Here is a 9,197-nt window from a genome sequence, read left to right on the forward strand (position 1 = left end):
AGGGTAATGCAATGAAGCTTCCTGTAAAGTTCAGTGAATTTGGCCTGGTAGTTTCAGCGGAGATGTGTTTTAAAGCAAAACAGAAAGTTGGCCACATTGTTGTTGTTGCTGATCAATCGCGACCCCTTGTTGTGTTTTTGTACAAGGTCATCCCAAGGAAGCTTCCCGTAAAGTTTCATTGAATTTGGACTGGTAGTTTGAGAGGAGATGCTTTTTTAAAGCAAAACAGGAAGTTGGCCATTTTGTTGTTGTTGTTGTTGTTGTTGTTGACCAATCGTGACCCCTTGTTGTATTTTTGTACAAGGTAACCCAAGGAAGCTTCCTGTAAAGTTGCATTGGATTTGGACTGGTAGTGCTAGAGGAAATGTTTTTTAAAGCAAAACAGGAAGTTGGCCATTTTGTTGTTGTTGTTGTTGTTGTTGTTGTTATTGATTAATCGTGACCCCTTAATTGTTGTATTTTTGAAGAGGGTCACCCAAGATAGCTACCTGAAAAGTTTCAGTGAATTTGGAGTGATAGTTTCAGAAGAGATGTTTTTTTAAAGCAAAACAGGATGTCAGCCATTGTCTTGTTGTTGTTGATAAATCGTGACCCCTTGTTGTATTTTTGTAGAGGGTCACCCAAGGAAGCTTCCTGTAAAGTATCATTGATTTTGGACTGGTAGTTTCAGAGGAGATGTTTTTTTAAAGCAAAACAGGAAGTCGGCCATTTGTTGTTGTTGTTGTTAATCTATCGTGACTCCTTGTTGTATTTTTGTAGAGGGTCACCCAAGCTTCCTGTGAAGTGTCATTGTATTTGGCCAGGTAGTTTCAGAGGAGATGTTTTTTAAGCAATTGTTAACGGACGGACGGATGGACGACGGACAAAGACCGATCACAAAAACTCACCTTGAGCACTTTGTGCTACCAAGTGAGCTAAAACTGTTTTAGGCCTCTTTTGGTAACTTTCTTGCATATTTCGGTAATTTTCTCCGTCTCTCGGTAAGTTCTGTAACCGGGTAACACGTACTAAAGTGCTGACGCATTCGGAGCTCCTCGGCCATTATTTTGAAAAACATTCGGAGTTCCTCGGCCATTATTTTCAAAAACAACCTTAGTCTGGAGTTCCTTCCCCTAACACTATCGTTATCATACATACTACTGTATGAAATATCAGTAAGCAGGGAACCAGACTAAAACAACCTTTGTTTTCGATAAAATGGCCGAGGAGTTCCGAATGGTGCTGACGAATTTCACCTTATTCCAGAAGCCCATTATGCGATGCGACAAAGGTGACTTCCGGTTTATTTCCGCTTTCAATTTTCTTGTTATCGATACGAGTGAAAGGAGGAGCATAAATTGGCAAAATATATTGATAGGTGAGTAAAATATGTTAGGAACATGATCTTATACATTTTTCTATAAATTTCAACCGTTTTTTTGTAACATTCGGAACTCCTCGGCCATTTTTTCAAAAACAACCTCGGATGTATATGGACGGTTTACACACTTAAAAAGTGGTACGTTTAAGTCCGCTGCAAATAGATCGCGTAGTAATCTTATTTAGTAGTTAAAATTTATGACTTAACTCTTGGGAATCGTAATTATGTTTGCAATAATACACTTCACTGGCAATCAATTTAAACTGAGAGCAATGAATACAACTCTTAAACACTACATTTAATTAATGTTTTTATTAAAAAAAATACGGACTACTTCAACAGATGTACCGGCATACATCCGAGGTTGTTTTTGAAAAAATGGCCGAGGAGTTCCGAATGTTTTTGTAAATGTCAATGAAGTTTACGACGTTCATACCCACCTTCAGTACAACTTTAAGTGGGAGGGGTAAAATAACAAATATATGAAGATAATGTAAAAGACTTTCATTTAGTTTTCAAACCTTCAAATACATATTGATTGTTATCAAGTATGTATTAAATTGTGGTTGTTGAGTTTTCTATTGAATCAAGTCAATGATATTTTGCAATTAGTGTGAAATTGTTAAAATCTGCAACTTTAAAGGGGCTGTACTCCGTATGATAAAATAGCGAAAAAAAAGAGAAAATTGTCAAAAACTGACATAAACTTGGCATCGATGTGTACAATGCATTTAAACTTACTAACTGAAGTACCACATAGTTTACAATTTATTTAAGTTAAGCAGTTATTTTGTATTTTTCCATTAAAAAGGTTACTGGGTATGTCTACCAGGTAGACTTTATTGCTTATGCGTAAGTGGCTAGTCGGTGTTATCACGTGATAATACCGAGGTAGGTATATAGCTTAATTATGTCTTCCATTTAGAGTAATTAAGCCGTTGTGGCCCAGTGGAACCCGGTCTCCGACACATTTTTTTTACATTTTGGTACTTTTTTTACAATTATGATATCAAAGCATAACACATTCTATTAGATAATTGTCCTTAGGTTCGTTTCAGAAAAAAACCCTTTTTTTTTCGTGTTTCTATAAAACTGACAAAAAATGGTGATTACTATGGATGTTTCGACAAGTGAAGGGAATGACAGGTACGTGTTAATGTTTATGTTTATGTTTAAGCAGCTTTGAAGAGTAAAATTTCACTTATTCGTCAGTGCTTTTCAGTAATAATATATTTTTATTAATAGCAACATGATGTACGTTTTTTTTAGAACATTGGGTTTTCCATATAGCAGTATTTATTTAGTAATCGTACATTATTCAAACACATACACTGCAAAAGTTCAAACCATTTTCGTCAGTGTCCGTCCCTCCTGTTATGCCGCTGAAGCTTGCATTGCCATGAACAGAGACAATCCTCTGTGATTGCTCCGATGCAACCTTTAGACTTGCCAAGCCCCTACCACTCTCGCGTCTCTGCAGCTTTTCACTGTAATTTTAAGAAAATTTTATTATTCCATGACCAATAACTTTACTAACAGTTTAGTAACAAAAAAATTCTAATGATTTTGTGTGCTGTGAAAATCTTCAAATGAAAACAACATAACAAACCAGTGAAATTATCAACATCACAATATCTTATTTTTTTAAAGATGACATTTGATATTATTGATTATTTTGCAGTATTCTATATATCTAAGAATTAAACAAATATTTTCACCTTGTCACCTCTTCCTTTGCAATTCTTCTTATATTCTGCCATTTGTTTGATACTTCTTCTGCAGATCTTATGGCAAAGCCCAAAGAGGAAATTATTCCAGCAATTCGGTGCCATTCTTCTCTTTTTTTCTGATTTGTAACCTTGTTACTGAAGCTAGAGCTAAGTAGCTCTTTAGTTTCTTCTACACTAATAAGTTCCTCCAACACCAAAACTTCATTTTTATTAAAGTTTGTTTTTCTCTTTTTTGGCAGAAAACTTAGCTGACTTAGCCATCTTGGAAGGAGAATGATGCATTATGGGACAGGAAGTAGACATTTAACAGTCTGTTAAGGATTTAACACTGGCGTTATGGACTTAACGCTGACGTAATTTAACGGCAGCGTTAAGTCTCTTTAAGCAACAGGATTTTAACGGAGCGTTATCTTACGCTCCGTTAAGGATTTAACGGACTATTAAGGAACGTAGCGTTATATTTAACAGAGGTTTTGAGCAACCGGCCCCAGGTGTACAGTCCCTTTAAAGCAGTCAAGTAAATGAAGCTTATTTAGCGGAAAATTATGTGATTAAGAAGGTCATTCAAATACTGGCTGTTGTGCTGTATATAAATACATATGCAGGTCTTAGAATTACATCTAATTGATGCACCAGTCAATTGTGACTATTTCAATATCTGACTGATATTAAAGCTGCATTCTCACATATTAAACATTTTGACAACTGTTTTATTTTTTGTCTTTGAACGAGCCAATATATGCAAATGTGCCAGTGATATATAAGACTGCTGACAAAGCATCGGATCGCAGATTTTCATATATAAGTTAAACAAAAAAAAAATTATGCATTTTTCTTTAACCATTAGTAACGCTTTTAGCCATAAAAAAATAATTTTGTCAGCAGGCTTATATCACTGGTTTGCAGATATTTACGCAGAAATTGACTCTTTCCAAGACAACAATTAAAAGAAAGCCTCTTCAGAGTCATTAATATTTTATTTTTCTGGCTAACTTGCATGATGATAAAACTATTTATTTAATCTCAGAGATGTCTATTCTGGACGTTTGAGTCCGCCAAGTTGATGTCCAACAGGAGTAGTCAGTTGATACCATTTATCTGATAGCACATGCTATACCATATTAGTGGTTTTACAAAATAGATATTTAAAAAAAAAAATGGTGCAGCTGTCAGTGTCTTTTTATTCTTGCAAAACACAAGAGACGGAATCGGTTCAAGAACAGAGATAAAATAAATGTGTCAATATGAATGAAAACTTTCATTGACTGTAAGGACTAAAGAAATGCACACAAGGGACATACATACAAATGTTTGGTACAAAAAGTAGACGTTTAGAACTTGCAATTATGACCCAGGATGTGAAACAACACTTCATAGCCGACACCAGTCAGATATTAAAAAAAGGAAGGTGTTTTTTTAACCCTTGGCAAACGAACCTTTAAAGGGATTATTGCATATCAAGGACAATTTATTGTTACTAAATTGTATGATGTTTAATGTTATTATTAAATTGTAAAAATTACCGTACATATTAATTTGATTTTCTATGATCGTTTTATTCCAATGGCTGTTAAACTCCCATGGTTAATGAAGACATAAAATCGAGGTAAAGTTTGTGGGGAATAACTAACCTGCCGGTTAACTTAGTAGGTAGGAGCATACATATTATACATGTATGAATATCAATAATAGCAGTCTAAAAACAACGGTTCAACCAACAAAGGAGATCCAACGGGTAATAGCAATGGGATTCCAATCGATATTACCTGACAACCTACAGTAGCGGTTCAATCATCACTTCATTGCGGTCAAATCAGGCTCAACTAGATATCCATCCATTAAATGCAATCCAACCAACACTTGTGGTCAAACCAACACTTCTTGTCCTTCCATTAAATAATATTCAACCAAAACTTGTAAATCAACTGATTATAGCTGTCCAATAAACAATAGCTGTCTATCCAACAGTGATTCAAACAACACTAGTTGTCCACCACACATTCTGTCCAACAAGCAGTCCAAACAACACTGGTGGTCCAACCAACACCTCCAGTCCAACCATTCATAATTGTTCATAAACAGGTACAGTCAATCCGATGTAGCGGTCCAATAACCAATAGTTGTCAAACCAACAATAGCGTGTCAACAGGCACTAGCTGTCCATCACCCACGTTGCTACCAATCTGGCAGCCCAACCAATTGTAGTGATCTCAAAAGATAACATCAGCATATTTGAATCATATCTGTATAAAAGAAAGGAAGGGAACATATTAAGCAAGAACATAATAAGCATAAGTATTGTTTTATAAAAAAGAAAGAAAGTAACTCTCAGACGTATTTATGGACGGGGTTTAAGACAATCTGGACCCCGATTTAATTCCAGGCCTGGGTGTATGCGACTAGTCTGGTGGCCATCATAATATTTAAACATAGCTTACTAGTAATAAATCATTCAGAGGACTACACAGGTGATGTCAACAGCATGACATAATTACTCTTTCTAAGTACATGCAAAATGTTTATTACATACTATTAAAATACACACTTATGTATAATATGTTATCTTAATTTATTTGATGATGAATTATATATGTTATATATGTAAAACAGCTAGACTAATGTACTATTTGTGTTGATTTTCAAAACAAATGTCTTAAAAATGGCTGCGAATTATTTGTGGTTAATAATAATCCAATAAGAATAGTAATTAACCGCAGTCTTTTCTGAACCATCTACCTACCAGAACAAACTGTCTAGGTCACAGGTAAGTCTAAAATAATAGACATGTTCCAATCCCTAACGTCGTGAAGGATTTGCCATATAAAAAATCGTAAAAAACATCCATCAACATACAATTTTTGGACTAGGTCACAGGTGATCGTCACATGACTTGGTCACTAAAATATGACCCTTCAGTCCTATGATAATGTTTTAAATTGTTTTTTAAATGTGGCCCTTCAGTCCATTAATATTGTTTAAAAATTAACAAAAAATAATTAAAATTGATAAAATAATATTTCAATAAATTTCGAAGAGTATAACAGGACAAAATATCATTATATAAAAATATATATACAAGAGCTGTCGTTAGACAGCGCGCTCGACTACGCCGGTTTGACTTAGAAGTGAATACAATAACGATGTAATATGTGCCTGTCAAAAGCAATAAAACAATCAAATTAAAAAGTGAACAAGATTCGCGATGTACAAAACCGGCTTTTTAATGATTGGCAGAAGAGATTTAGTTTCAACTGCTTTCTTCTATTTTTTTGTAACAGTGACCTTGATCCTAAAGGCCCCAAACACAATTCCATGGAAGTCCTCCATAATCTCTTCCTACATATCAAGTTTTGGTCACAGTATGTCAACCATAACTAAAACAGTAATCTATTTTTAGCAACAGTGACCTTGACCCTAGGGGGCCAAAAGGCAATCCAATGAAAGCTCTGCATAAACTTGTCCTACCAAGTTTGATCACACTATGTCAACCCTTACTTGATTTATTCAGTACTAATCCTATACCTATCTTTAGCAACAGTGACCTTGACCTAGACCATAACTCTCGGGGCCCAAAACACAATCTCAAGAAAGGTCTCTCTAAACTCTTCCTATATACCAAGTTTGGTCACAATATGTAAATCCTTAATTAAGTTATTCAATACAAACCCTTTCTCTATTAAAAGTAACCTTGACCTTGATCCTAGGGGCCTCAAATGCATTCCCATAAAAGGTCTCCATAAAATCTTCGTATATAACAAGTTTGGTCTCTTTATGTCCAACCTAGCTAAAATTATTCAATACATAAGGTGACTTTGACGCTGCCCTCCCACCAGCCAGTCCAAACAATGACGCAAGTCATTCAAATAACTTGTTTTCCCTTAATGAAAATGTGGTTAAGAATATAAAAATGTGCCTGTCAAAAGAAATTAAAAGTAAATTAATACAAAAAAAATCAATCAAGGGCCATAATTTGTATTTAGGATTAAAATGGAGTTGTGTGACCTTATTGTAAGATGGTCGTCAATAATTGTGCGAAGTATTAAGTGCATTGAATGAAGGGTATATAAGTTTTTTCATTAAAATCCCAACTTGCCCTAAAACTTTAACCTGCTCTAAAAGTTTAACCTACGTCAATCAGGGGCCATAACTTGTATTAATGATAATATGGAGTTATGTAACCTCATTGTGTGATGGTCCTAAACAATTGTGTGAAGTATGAAGTCAATTGAATGAAGGGTATCAATAAATATCCAAACCTGCCCTTAAACTTTAACCTAAGTTCCATAGTCAATCAAGGGCCATAATTTGTACAAAGGATGATATGGAGTTATCTAACCTTATAATGTGATGGCCCTGAACAGCTGTGTGAAGTATTAAGTCCATTGAATGAAGGGTATTGGACTAATAAGTAAAAATCCCAACTTGCCCCAAAACTTTAACCTGCCCTAAAACTTTAACCTAAGTCAATCAGGGGCCATAATTTGTATTAAGGATAATATGGAGTTATGTAACCTCATTGTGTGATGGTCCTGAACAACTGTGTGAAGTATTTAGTCATTTGAACCAAGGGTATAGAAGTTATTAATAAATATCCCAACCTGCCCTAAAATTTAACCTAAGGTCCATTCAGGGGCCATACTTTGTATAAAGGATGATATGGAGTTATCTAACCTCATTATGTGATGGCCCTAAACAACTGTGTAAAGTATAAAGTCAATTGAATAAAGGGTATTGGACTTATAAGTGAAAATCCCTACTTGCCCTAAAACTTTAACCGGACACCGACGCCGGAGCGAGTAGTATAGTTCTCCTTATTCTTTGTATAGTCGAGCTTAAAATAAACAAGGTTCCCATGTCCAGAAATCCCCATAACCACAGTTGCCCTGAACAATGTCAAATATTTCCTAAATTATTTGACGAAATGCTGTAATTGTTATACTGCCGGAAAGATGAAAGACTAAGCTGCAAGTAAAATGTAACTTTTATGCCAATTTTTGATACAATTCTAACATAATCAGACGAAATGCGCAGACTCAACACTGAAAACGCCAATTTAGAGCAACATAAGAAGAACGTTTTTTTGTTGCGGTATTTCTACTTTCACTTTGAACAACATATGAAGGCTTTTCCAATTATGTCATTAAAACCAGGAAAGTCGATGGTAGGCGACCAATGACAAGAGCCGTCGTAAGACAGCGCGCTCGACTACGCCGCTTTGACTTAGAATACAATAATGATGTAATAATACCAAGTTTGGTCTCTTTATGTCAAACCTAACTAAAATTATTCGATACATAAGGTGACTTTGATGCTGTCCTCCCACCAGCCCGCCCAAACAACGACGAAAGTCATTCAAATAACTTGATTTCCCATTATGAAAATGTGGTTAAGAATATACAAATATGCCTTTCACAGGATTTTTTTTTAAATCAATAGCCGTAATTTGTATTTAGGCTTAAAACGGAGTTATGTTTCTTGTTGTAAGATGGTCATAAATAATTTTGAATTTTATTAAGTGCATTGAATGAAGGCTATAGAAGTTTTTTTTTATTAAAATCCCAACTTGCCCTTAACTTTTACTTACTAGTATCTAAAACTTTAACCTAAGTCAATCAGGGGCCATAACTTGTATTAATTATAATATGGAGTTATGTAACCTCATGGGGTGATGTTCCTGAACAATTGTGTGAAGTATTAAGTCAATTGAATAAAGGGTATAGAAGTTATTAAACAATATCCCAACCTGCCCTAAAACTTTAACCTAAGTTCCATAGTCAATCAGGGGCCATAATTTGTATAAAAGATAATATAGAGTTATCTAACCTCATTATGAGATGGCTCTGAACATCTGTGTGAAGTATTAAGTCAATTGAATGAATGGTATTGGAGTTTTAAGTGAAAATCCCAACTTGCCCTAAAACTTTAACCTGCCCTATAACTTTAACCTAAGTCAATCAGGTGCCATAATTTGTATTTAGGATAATATGAAGTTATGTAACCTCATTGTGTGATGGTCCTGAACAACTGTGTGAAGTATTAAGTCAATTGAACAAAGGATATAGAAGTTATTAATAAATATTCCAACTTGCCCTAAAACTTTAACCTAA

The sequence above is a fragment of the Mya arenaria genome, chromosome 14, assembly GCF_026914265.1.
Source record: "Mya arenaria isolate MELC-2E11 chromosome 14, ASM2691426v1".
Classification (NCBI taxonomy): domain Eukaryota; kingdom Metazoa; phylum Mollusca; class Bivalvia; order Myida; family Myidae; genus Mya; species Mya arenaria.